We start from the raw sequence: 13,761 nt of genomic DNA, 5'->3' as shown, positions 1-13,761 counted from the left end.
ATTTGAATCATTGTGATAGCTTTCTTATCTGGATAGGCAAGGTGATGAGTGTAATGGAAGCTACAGCTCTTCTTTTCCAGAGATGATCTTAATGATTTTGAACATGTTGTGAAAGACAAAAGAAGATCTGATGGTAATTCTTCTTAATTAATATAACTAGTAATTTGAATAAAGAATATTCTTTTGAAGCTAAAGGATAGCAGTCAGATTACAATCTTCTTTACTCTGGATTCAAAAAGCAACTATATTTTTCTCAAATTGGAGCAACATGCATTTGGTGTTTGACATCCAGAATCCCTTCTGTCTTTCTAAACTGAAGCTTAGATGTAATATTCTTTTGATACACTTCATATTTGCCCTTTAAGCTTAACACTCTGTCTTCCACCATTATTGCTAGTACCACTATTAATGATGACCAATATTTACTATTTTCTACATGGTGAACATTCCACTAAGTAACTTACTTATAGGTGCTCAATTTTCTCCCCAAACCTGTAAGTTAAATACTATTATTTTATTCTTAAGCAGAGTTAAAAAGTAACTAAGACCGAAAGAGAAAGAGAGAGAGAGAGAGAGAGAGAGAGAGAGAGAGAGAGAGAGAGAGAGAGAGAGAGATTTAATATCCTTCCCAAAATTCAATTTGATGGAAGCTGGACTTGAGTTGAGATTTTTCTCATTAAAAATGCCATATCCTTACCTTTTGCAGTGATTCGTGGCATTTGGGGTAGGACAGTTCATTGTTTAACTTTGTTGAGCTTTGTAGGACTGGTAAGATATCTTATCCAGTCTCTAAATGATAGTAGCACCCTCACCTCATCCTCATCAATGTGTTACCAATAAATACCTCAACAGCTATAGATATTTTATGGTTATAGTCAACAGAAGAAGGGTTTTAGCAAACAGTCCAAAGAAAAAGCTGAACTCGAGTCTCTAGAAAAGAGATTGAGTTATCAGAACTACATTTGAGGTAGAGTGCCTTTAGTTTCATTAAAAAGGCTTCAGTGCAGGTAGCAGATATGGGATGTGTGGTTCAAAAAAGTCCATAGCAGAAATCATGATCCATTGCTGAATATCAGAGAGCAGGCAAGGTAAATTTTTACATTTTCACCTCAGAATTAATCACAGGGACTGGGCAGGACTAAATATATTTGAGGTTCTAGAAATGAGGTAAGAGCTATTAAAAGAGTATGAAAAAGAAGACATACCAAGGAATTCAGCCTCTGAGCTGGAATAGTTTGACAGCCTGAAGTAGGTTTGAATGGAATGTGAAGAAAGTGCACAAAGGGAAAATAGTTTAGCCGTATTCTTCACTATCAAAGAGCTTTAACTGCACAATAGCAGGAGTCAGGGCTGTAGGCAAGTTCCATGCAGAAACTCTCAGCAATAGTGTTGTTCACATTTACCACTGGGTGTCTAAAACAATTATTATTTAAAAACTTTTTTTTAAATTTAGATAGTATCTTTACCATGGTATATTACACAGTTAAAAGAAAGTTTGGAGGATATTTGTTAGTCTTTGTTTTGACCTTTCGGTGTCCAAAGGCACCTCCTATGTATGAAAGAGTCTTTAAAAGAGCTAGAGCTTGCTTTCTGAAAATGTCTGATATTTGCTTCCTGAGACTTCCCTCTGTGGATATAGGATGTAGGTGCTGCCAATCAAATCCCTCACCAGAATTTTTGGCAGAAAGCTGATGAAGGGATGAAGGACAGACATTGTAGAACCTACTCAGGAGAAGATGATTACAGATGTGTCTCTACAGCCTTCATGCTTTCTCCAGTGTCTGCATTCATAGCCCAATGAGGGTTTAAGCTGTGACATGTGTGAAATGGAAGTGGTGAGCATTGTTCTTGACTATAAAGTTTTTGACTTAGTTCTGCAGCCCTTGCAAAATTCTATGGGTACCTAAAATTGAGATATAATTTGTACCCATTAAATTGCACACATCTAAAGTGATTAGTTTGATCAGTTTTGGTAATTATACATACCTGTGGGCCACAATCCCCCAAAAGTATAGAATATTTACATCATCCTCTGTTTCTTTCCAGTCAATAAACCTTATCTTCCCACTAAAGAAAAACAATTTCTCATTTTTACTACCATAAATTAGTTTTACCTGGTCATGGACTTCATATAAATGGAATCGTAAAGTACATATTTTGTCTGGGTTCTTTTACTTTGAGATTTTTCCAGGATGCTTTGAATATCTGTAGTTCATTTCTTGCTGTTGCTGAGTGGTATTTAATTGTGTAAATATGCTATGATCCATTTAACCATTCTCTTGTCGATGGTTCATTTCCAGTTTTTGACTAGAGGCATCATAATCATTCTCGTGGCTTTCTTCTGTGAGCATTTATTTTCATTTATCTTGGGTAAATAATGAGGAGTAGAATTTCTGGTTAAAATCTGTTTCTCTAAATTTTAATATGCCATTTTTTTTGTTATATTCTGTTGAAAATATTTTCCAAAATTTCTAGAATTTTCTTCTTTGATCTTGCATTATTTAGAAGTATGTTGTTTAATTTCCATGTTTAGTGACAATTTTAGATAACTTTCTGTTATCGATTTTTAGTTTTTGCCATATCGCTGTATTCATTTTCTATGGCTGCTATAACAAATAACAACAAACTTAATGGCTTAAAACAGCAGACGTTTATTGTCTTTCAGTTTAGTAGTTCAGAATCCCAAAGTGGGTCTCACCAGGCTAAAATCAAGATGACGGCAGAGCTGTATTTCTTTCTGGAGGCACTAGGGCAGAATCCATTTCCTTGCTCTTTCCACATTCTAGAGGCTGCCCTTAATGCTTGGCTCATGGGCCTCTTCTCCTATCTTCAGAGTCGACAATGCTTAGTGGAGTCCTTCTTATGCTACTATCTTTCTGGTTCTTTCTCTTCTGCCTCCTTCCGCTTTTAAGGACCTTGTCGATAACATTGGATCAACCTGGAAAATCCAATTAATTAGCAACCTTAATTCCATTGGTGACCTTAATTCCTATTTCTCACATAACAATATATTAGCAGGCTCAAGGGATTAGGACATGAACATCTTTGGGCGTCTATTTTTCTATCTGCCAGACTCAAAAAATTTTAGTCTTTTTTTTGAGATTTTTTATGTAGTCAGGAATATGGTAAATCTTGTGAAATACACTCCCTCCATGTATATTTGAAAATAACACGTTTTCTGCTATCTTGAGGTAGAGTATCAATGTATTGATTAAGTCAAGTAGATTATATTTTTCATTTATTAATTATCGAGAGAGAAGCATCGAAATTTTTAGCTAAAATGTAGCATTTTCTGTTTCTCTTTTCAGTTCTATCAGTTTTTCCTGCATATACTTTGAAGCGCTATTAGATAATACGTGTTTAGGATTATCATGTCCTCTTGGTGAATTAACCTTTTTGTCATTACAAAATATTCTTCTTTAATTTGGTAATATCCCTTGTTCTGAAAATGACCTTGACTCTAATATAGCCACCCTAGCTTTTTTATGATCCATCTTTCATCTCTTCATCCTATTTGTGTATGCATACAGTGGATTTCTTGTATGTAGTATATAGTTGGATTTTGCTTTTTTAAAATGTCATTTGACAACTCTGCCTTTTATTTTAGACTTTTAGACCATTTGCATTTAATAGGATTACTTATATGATTATATTTAAAGCTATTGTCTTTCTAATTTTTAAAGTAGATTATTATTTTTTTAGAGCAGTTTTAGGTTCACAGCAAAATTGAGCAAAAGTACAAGAATTGTTCCCATAGCCCCCCATCCCATACCTCAGTTTCCCCCACCATCAACCTCCCACACCAAGTGGTACATTAATTACAGTTGATTACATTGACACATCATTATCACTAAAGACCATAGTTTATACCAGAGGTCACTCCTGATGCCATACAGTTTATGTGTTTTGACAAATGTACAAAGACATGTAGCTACCATTACAGTATCTTATAGAATAGTTTTGCTGCTCTAAAAAACCCTTTTCTCTACTCATTTATGCCTTCCTTCCTCCCAACCCCTGACAACAACTGATCTCCTCACCATCTCTATAGTTTTGCCTTTTTCAGAATATCATATAATTGGAATCATACAGTAGGTAGCCTTTTCGGATTGGCTTCTTTCACATAGTTAAATGTATTTAAGTTTTATCCATGGCATTTCATGATTTGGTGGCTCCTTTCTTTTTAATGCCGAATAAGATTTTATTGTCTTGATGTACTATAGTTTATCTGTTTACCTACTGAAGCATATTTTGGTTGGTTCCAAGTCTTGGTAGTTATGAGTAGAGCTACTATAAACATCTGTGTGGATATTATTGTGTGGACAGAAGTTTTCAACTCCTTTTGGTAAATATCAAGGAGCATAATTGTTTGATCATATGGGAAGAGTATGTTTAGTTTTGTAAGAAACCGACAAATTGTCTTCCAAAGTGGCTGTCCCCTTTTGCAAACCACTTAGCAATAAATGAGAGTTTTTGTTGCTCCACATACTTGCTAGCATTTGTTGTTGTCAGTGTTTCGGATTTTGGCAATTCTCATAGGTGTGCAGTGGTATCCATTGTTTTAATTTCTACTTCTCTAATGACATATGATGTAGAGTGTCTTTTTATATACTTATTTGCTATCTGTATGTCTTCCTTGGTGAAGTGTCTATTTAGGTCTTATGCCTATTTTTTGTTTTCTTATTGTTAGGTTTAATTTTTTAATATATGTTTTTAAAATTATAGTTGGCATATGATATTATATTAGTTTCAGATATACAACATAGTGATTAGATATCTATATAATTCACAAAGTGATCACCTCAACATCTAGTACCCCTCGGACACCACATAGTTATTACTGTTACTGACTATATCCTTTATGCCATACTTTATATCTCCATGACTCTTTCGTAACTACTAATTTATACTTCTTAATCCCATCCCCCTTTTTCATCAGCCTCCCAACCATCCCTGCCATGTGGTAACCTTCAAAATGTTCTCTGTGTCTATAAATTTGTTTGTTTTCTTTTTTTGTTTGTTTATTTTGTTCTTTAGATTCCACACGTATGTGAAATCATATTGTATTTGTCTTTCTCTGACTTACTCTACTCAGCGCAATACCCTCTAGGTCCATCCTGAAATACTTTTTCTGTCCCTTTACTTTCTTTCTCTGTGTGTCTTTTAATCTGAAGTAAGTCTTTTGTAGGCAAGCATATGTAAGGGTCTTGTTTTCTTATCCATTCAGCCACCCTATCTTTTGACTGGAGCATTTAATTCTTTTTTATTTGAGGTACTTATCGATAGATATGTAGTTATTGCCATTTTATTATTCGTGTTTTTGATACATATTTTTTTCTTCTTAAATGACTCCAACATTTCCTGCAATATTGGTTTGGTGGTGATGAATTCCTTTAGTCTGTGTATGTCTTTTAACCTGAAGTGAGTCTCTTATAGGCAGCATATGTAAGGGTCTTGTTTTCTTATCCATTCCGCCACCGTATCATTTAATTGGAACATTTAACTCTTTTTTATTTGAAGGGCCTGTTGATTGATATGTAGTTAATGTTTCATCTTTCATTTCCTTATGTATTACTGAAAATTAATGCTCTAGTGAGGTGTTTTCTTTCCTCACCTTGTAGCTTATCACTAAGGATGATAATGGCAGTATTTAAGATATACCGATTTTGTATATCTTAAATATACAAAATATGTGTCATGATACCTCATTCAGAATGTTGTAAGGGGGATTTGTTCACATTTTTTGGTATAGATTTATTCTGCTCTTACACTGCTCAAAAGTTTTGATGTAGAGTTTTCTTGAGGGGTGCCCAAATATCACTTGCTTACTTCTTATAATTCTGCTAAAATGTAATTTTTGAAAATTTAATTGTTCTCTTATTGTTGCATTTCAGTAAGTAAGGAAAAAAATAAGGTGGTAAAATCTAGAATTTCTCTTGAATGGTTCGTGAAATTTCTGAAACCTACACACTTCCCTTTATTCTTCATTTTGATTAATTGAATTTTTATATAGTGAGTCAGTCACTCAAACCCTTTATTCATGACTCCTACCTTATCCTCTAAATTCAATTGTCCTGAGGTCCAATCTTGTGAGTACATCATCTTTTCCTCATCACCTCTCCATACCACTCACTACCCTAATCCAGGTCTTTATTGCTTCTCATTTTACTTTTATTGGCTGCAATAGAAGGCTGCTATATGATTTTGTAGCTTTAAAAAAGATTCTCATTACTGAAATTTCTTTTGGTTCATCTTTGCATCACTAAGAAGGCAATTTTTAAAAGTTAACTGAAAAGAGCTCACATGAATTTATCAGCAGCTATTGATACAAAACCACTTTTAGCTTTAGCTTTACAAAGAGAGTAGCCTAGATGGATAGTATGTTTTTAATAGGCAACTCAGATTGTCAGAAAACTGATGGCAAGGGACAAATTCTAGGCAAGAAAAGATTAGAAATAGGTTTCCTGGGGCATAAACTGTTTGGGACCATAGAAACCTAGGAGACTGACTTGGACTTGGGAGAAAGTCCTCCAGTGTGAATTTCAATATGCCGATATAACAGTCAATATGAGTAGGCATAAAGTGCTAGATATTTTTCCTTTGTCATTACAGAGCTATTCTCCATTCTTTTTTTCTCTGCTTTGTGTGCCCTGTAGGTGCAAAAAACCTTTAGTTCTACATCAGTGGATTTTCTCAGATTTTTGCTTCTGGTTGGTCATGGCCACTGAGAGACACTGGTAAAAGATCAAAGGGCGATTGCTCAGTGCCATCAGGGTATTTATTCCCTAGATTTTGTCCTACCACATTGCTACCAAAGCATTGGCTATGTCTGTCTCCTATGGTCCCTATCCTTGCCCCTTTTGTCTTAAGGCTTGTTGCCCCCCACAATCACTAGCCCTGAGGCACTGCACAATAGCTGATGGTTTCTCTCACTTATACCTGTATTTTCTAAATAGTTCTTTTCTTCAATTATTCCCTTTGAGTATGTCATCTGTTTTCTTCTGGGACTGTGACTAATGTAGGTGATACTCAAAATATTCAATAGCTTGTAAGACATGGGCAACAACTAATTAGAACAGATGTAGCTTTAAACTTTCAGTAAGGCAGCACCAGTATATGCTGTGTAAATATCGGTGCTAGTTGTGGGATGTGGAATAAGTATTTTGTAAGTATAGTAGGTAATGTGTCAAAATTTAGATATTTTTTAAAAAGTAAAGTGGATTCAAGGTCTTTAATAATGTCTTTCCTATTCTCTCACACTCAATATGCTACCTAAGAATAGAGGATGGCATAGTAGTCAGCCTAGGGAGGGGACCCTCATAACCAAAGTGTGCTTTATTTAGGCTTAGTTAGTTGCACATTCCCCTCCATTGGGTAGAACTACAGGTGTATTTTTGGCTTACATCCTTCTCGTGGGGCCAAGAAAATAAATATACTAGCCTCTTCCTTCAAATCCAGGGTCCTAATTTTACTAAGACATCTTGTTCTTAAAACCAATAATACGTTCTATTTCTACTTATACAGAAACAATTGTCAAGCATACAATATCACATAATTATAACTTCACATACCTCTCAACCAAATACATCTACTGAATTTATTAACAAACCCAGTGTATCCTCCTCTTCCGGTACAATAATTTTTCCATTTGATTAATACTTCCCATCAGATAGCATTCCATACTCTCTGCTGTTGACATGTGCACAACACCCAGAACAAGTATTGCCATGTCTGAGAACCTTTCCTGGAAACCACCAGGCAAAATTAATCACCGTTCCCTGTGCTTGAAAGTGCTTCTCACTCTGTATTGTGATTAATAGTATATGTTTCTGTCACCATTGTTAGATTTTGATCTCCTTGAAAGCAGGGATCAAATCTTTTTCATCTTTGTAACCTTAGGGCTTACAGCACTGTATGTGATGGAACTCGATAAATGTCTATTAAACTAAATTCAGTGAATTTGGTTCCTGCGAGTTTCATGGTGTACATGTGACAGAGCAGGAATTCAAGCCCAATTCTATTCCTACTCCTGGGTCCAACCTCTTATCCACTATAATGTGTTATGTTTCCTAATTGTTTCATGGTAGTCGTTGCTCTGCTAGATGCAAGATTATTTTTGTTAATGTTAAATTTGCCTTAAAATTTATGAAATTGATGATTTCTTATATGGATTCTCAGATCTAAGTTACATGTGAATTGATTAGTTTTGTGTCCTCTGTACCATAAATTCAATAATAAGAGTTTCAAAACATGTCATTGAAAATATGATTTAAAAAGCTTTATTACTATTTCTTTTCTTTCCTGCCTGGAGGTGAGAGCAAATTGAGAGACAGAGGTATATAAACTATTCGCATATTACTGTAGATAGCCTGATGTGTAGTAATGGGTCCAGGACTGTAAACGTCCCTTTTAGCAGTCTTACCACTGTTGGAGTATTACTGTGTTCTCAGATTCATGTGTTCTCAGCTGCATGTGTTCAAGGATCTTCTTTGGTCTGAAAGGTCAGCTGCTTTTAGTTGTGCACTGGTAGAATACTAATATGTCCTTATTCAAATTACCTGCTCCAGCACTTATTAAATTGATGGCCTTGTGCTCTTAATTTAATACTGGTGTCGTTCAGAGGCAAGCTGCAGTGGCACTGTGCTGAACTGGGTGATGCAGAGGCAAAGTTCAAGCTGAAACCGTGGGTTGGGGCTGCATTTTCCCACTAAATTAGCAGTCAGATACGGTGTATAATTAATTAGCACAAACTAGGGAAAGCTTGTCATTTAATAAGCCTTTTTTATTTCTACATTACACAAACAGTGGGAATTGATCCATTAAGTGCCTGGCTATTAATGCTGTTTAATGTATGTCTGGTTTTTAAATTGAGATGTCTGGGTACATATGTCCAGAGTTTAAGAGAGCCTCATAGTTAGTTCAGTATTTGCTCAGATTTGAAGTCATGTTCCATAGAATCAATAATAACTTCATTCTGAATTTGATCCTGATTCAAACATGCATATGGATTTAAACTGATAGTTTCAGAACGGCCTCAGAAATAGATTTTCATATATATCTTTATATGTTTTAAAGTTCAACTAGTCCCCCTCCCCTAATATTAAATATTGCATTATGTTTGCAGCATTTTTTCTTTACTTTCTATTTCATATAATTCCTTCTTGTAATTGCCAAAGCCAGAGAACAACTTCATCTTTGTGGTATTTAGTATAGTATCATGGAATTGTAAAGTTGGAAGGAGCCTCATAAAATATACGGGATAAGATTTCAACTGCCCTGCCAAGATATCTGGAAGGGCACACTGTCTTACCCGTGGTCTAAGAATGATGCAAAGTATTGATGTTTTAAATACCCCCTAAACTAATGTTTTTTTCTAAAACATGATTAAGGATGGTTCACACTGTTTTGTGAACTGGTTATTGGTACTTATGAGGTGATTAACAAATATGTTCTTTAGAATAAATATCATTACATTTCACATACAGAAATGAAAACATTAAATGCTTTTTTTTTTAGGTTAATACAGATAGGAAAACCAAAAATCTAAATGCGAAATTACTTCAAGAGTGGGATAATTTGTTTTAACAGTTGATGAGGGTCATTTGCCATGTGGATAAAATATTTTATTTGCCAGTGTCAGTCACATTTAAATTAGTGAAATTTGTCCTTGTTAAATATCAAAGAAGTTAATTATGTGTGTTATGTGTGTATATATTTAATAAAGAAAGTTTTAATGTATGTAACTCAGTGAGAACTTTAACAAAGAGGTAAAAAATATAAAAATGAAGATGAAAAATTTTAAAGGGAAACAGAAAGAAATGCAGAATACAATATTTGAGATCAAGAGTACATTAGAGGGAATCAACAGATTGGATAAGGTGGAGGATAGAATCAGCGATTTAAAGGATGGGGTTGTGGCTGATGCTCAATCAGAACAGCTACAAGAAAAAGATACCAACAAAATGACCATATTTTAAGGGGCCTCTGGAACAACATCAAGTACAACAACATTCATATCATAGGGGTACCAGAAGAAGAGAGAGAGCAAGAAATTGAAAACCTATTAAAGAAATAATGACAGAAAAGTTCCCAAACCTGAAGAAGAAACTAGACGTACAACCCCAGAAAGTTCAGACAGTCCCAAACAAGATGAACCCAAAGAGGTCCACACCAAGACACATCATAATCAAAACATCAAAGGTTAAAGACAAAGAATCTTAAAAACAGCAAGAGAAAAACAATTGGCTGTCTACAAGGCAGCTCCCATAAGATTGTCAGCTAATTTCTCAACAGAAACTCTGCAGAACAGAAGGGCTTGACACATAATAGTCTAAGTGATGAAAATCAAGGACCTATAAACAAGATTGCTCTACCAAGCAAAGCTACCATTTAGAATTGAAGGACAGATAAAGAGCATCTCAGACAAGAAAAAGCTAAAGCAGCTCATCATCACACCCAAGCCTGTATTGTTAGAAATGTTGGAGAGATTTCTTTAAGAAGGAAAAAATATCTTTTAACACAGTTGGCATGCTTTTAAGATTCTTTGTCTTTAACCTTTGACATTTTGATTATGATGTGTCTTTGTGTGGGCCTCTTTGGATTCATCTTGTTTGGGACTCTCTGAGCTTTCTGGGGTTGTATGTCTAGTTCTTTCTTCAGGTTAGGGAAGTTTTCTGTTTCTTGCTCTCTTCTCCTACTGGTACTCCTATGATCCAAATGTTGTTACTTCTGATGTTGTCTCAGAGGCCCCTTAAACTATGGACATTTTTTTGTTGTGTGTGTGTGTGTGTGTGTGTGTGTGTGTGTGTGTGTGTGTGTGTGTGTGTGTTGCTATTCGGACTGGATGTCCTCTGCTACCTCATCCTCTAAATCACTGATTCAATCCTTTTCCTTAGCAGTCTTTTGATTCCCTCTTCATTCTCTCAAAGTTTTATGACTTTTTGTATTTTTTGAGCCTCTGCTTTTTCTGATCTATTTTTTCTAAATAAATTTTGTTGAAATATGTTTATTACAGCCTCATCAATAATAGTAATAAAAAGAGCAACAATTTTAATACTTAAGATGAGGAAAATGGCTAGCTAGATTACTATAGTAGAACAATAAAGTGAAATGATATAATCGTTAATATGGTACAGAATACATAAGATATGATAGGCGAAGGCACTCATTATATTTCTAGGTAAAAAAAAATGTTAAAAAATGGTATGTACTACTCTGACTCTAGTATGAACACATTATATGTTAGATTTTTTTAAATATCTACTTACATGTAGTATGTATATGTCTATATTTGTATCATATACAAAAGGCTGGATACATGGATTAATAGGAGATAAGATCAAAAGTTCTTTTAAATTTTATTTTTGGCTTATTTGAATTTTTTCAAAATTAAAAATATTCTTTCTGCTTTAATGAGATGTAATAGAAATAACATTTTGTAAGTTTTAGATGTACAATGTGATAATTAAATAAACTTATAATAATTAACACTTATATAACATATTAATTAACACTTCTGTCACTTCACATACTTACCACTTTTTTTGTGGTGAAACATTTAAGATCTATTCTCTTTAGCAACTTTCAAATATATACTACAACATTACTTACTATAGTCAGAGTACTGTACCAAATTAATTTTTTAAAATGAATGTGTCATCTTTGTGATGAGTAAAAGACAATATACTTTATTATCGCTTTGTAACCTGTTAGTGAACATTATTGTAGAAAAAAATATTTAATTGGAATATTTTGCAACTTTATTGCAATAATAATTTGACCCTTGGAATAAAGTTTTCGCAAAAACTTTGACTAATGTTTTTGAAAATGTGAAGGAAATGTTTATTTTCCCTTTTTCCTATTTAGGTAATTTGAAAATGGTATGTTGGAGGGAGTTAGCTGCAGACATATTCTATAGCAATTATTTAAAAAATCAGCCCATAAGCTTGCTATCCTAAATGAGTGAAGTTTTTATTGAGAAAAATGTAGTACTCGAGATAATTCCCACATAAATCACTGAAATATACATTAAAGAGTTTGAATTACAGCTGATGGATGTGCAAGGCTGAAAAGAGATCTTTTTTTAAGTTCTAAATAGTGTTTAAATTTCTAAGAACTGCATTAACAGAGATTCTTACATATCTTCACTTTTTAACACATATGAACACACAAGAGAAGAGTAGAAAATACAATGACTACACATATTGGTTTTTTTTTTATATAATTTGGCGGAATTTAAAGTAATAATTAATATTGGAATACAAATGAACTCTTGAAAATGTTTTTTCTCAGTCATACTAAATCATGAACAATTGTTTATATTGCATACTTGTGACTAGACAAAATAACAATTTGTTTTTGTTATTTTGTCTATCATGTATATCTGTGTTAAATTCAATTTCAAAAGTCAGAGTATACAAATATTTTATTAGTCATTCAAAATGGCCACATTATTTGTAATTAATTTATTAGTATTTGAAATGCAAAATCAGACATATACATACTTTCTTTCTAGGTTGCTTATTTTATTCATGTCTGAATTAATTGAATTGCATTTTTCAGTAAATATCTTTATCCTGAAGGACAGAGTATAGGAAAGTTACTGTGAAAATATACTTTTCAAAGATTCTTGAAACATCTAATCTTGTCTACTCTCAATCTTTTCTTTAAGGTGTTTAGGCCACTGTTATTTTTGCTAAGAATAAGCTAATGTATTTAGTTTGTTTAGTTGCTCTTCTTTTTTTTCAAAATCTTGGTTGTTAATTATCTTCCTCTTTTTCTGTTATAGATCATGAAATATTTGGCCTATTAATTTCCATTGGAGATAAGTTTGATTAAAAGGTAAATTCAGGTCTCTGGACATCATACAGGTAATTGCTGCACAACAAAATTATTGTTCATATCAAAATTACTGAATTTGTTATGAATTTTGTTTGTTTTTAAGGCAAACTCTATCATTAGGATTAAAAATAATTTTTCTTGAATTATACAAATACAAAAAATTATTTTTAACTCATCTATAACATTTTACATATACTTTTAAGTAATCGTTTAAAGTAATTTGAAATAAAATTTCTGAATTATTATTTTAAATAGTTTGGATTCAGGATCTTAAATACTATATCTCCTGTAAAAAGGGAATAGAGGGCAGAAAATTTATATTAGCATGCTTGACATACTAATCATCCAGAATGGAATAAAATAAACTGTTTCAAATATGTCTGCTTGTGATGATCGTATGTCTTTAGATAAATTTGCAGAATTTATTTTATTTTACTAATTGATTGGTGTATTCATCATCCATAGATATATTAGTGAAAGCTGGATTCTAAATGACTTCCCTATGATAAGCTTTCCAATTAATTCTTCTCACACTGTTTTCCTGGTGACATTTGAACTTCTTTCATTATATAAAACACATCTGGAATGAGGCATTGCAGAATAATAATCATAGATGCTAACACATTAAAGATTAGACCCTTGACATAGTCAAATGTGTTCTGGTTTAAAACAATGACCTTGACTTTGCTGCTTTAAGTGAACCACATTTAGAAAGAATATACAGGCATGTCTTTTCGGCCTTCCTGTCTTGTGCTAGAATTGCTCAAAAAGAAAGAAATCAAATTGCAAACCGTCCTCCTTGTTTAATAGAGTTGGCTATATTATCATATTTTTTTCTATCTGCAAATATTTTTCTTTTGTTTACACAATATGAAAAATATTACAATAAGTAAATATTAAAAAAGTATTATCTAAAACATG

This window comes from Rousettus aegyptiacus, unplaced genomic scaffold (assembly GCF_014176215.1).
Source record: "Rousettus aegyptiacus isolate mRouAeg1 unplaced genomic scaffold, mRouAeg1.p scaffold_m13_p_8, whole genome shotgun sequence".
In the NCBI taxonomy this organism is placed as follows: Eukaryota; Metazoa; Chordata; class Mammalia; order Chiroptera; family Pteropodidae; genus Rousettus; species Rousettus aegyptiacus.
This window is presented reverse-complemented; position numbering follows the sequence as displayed.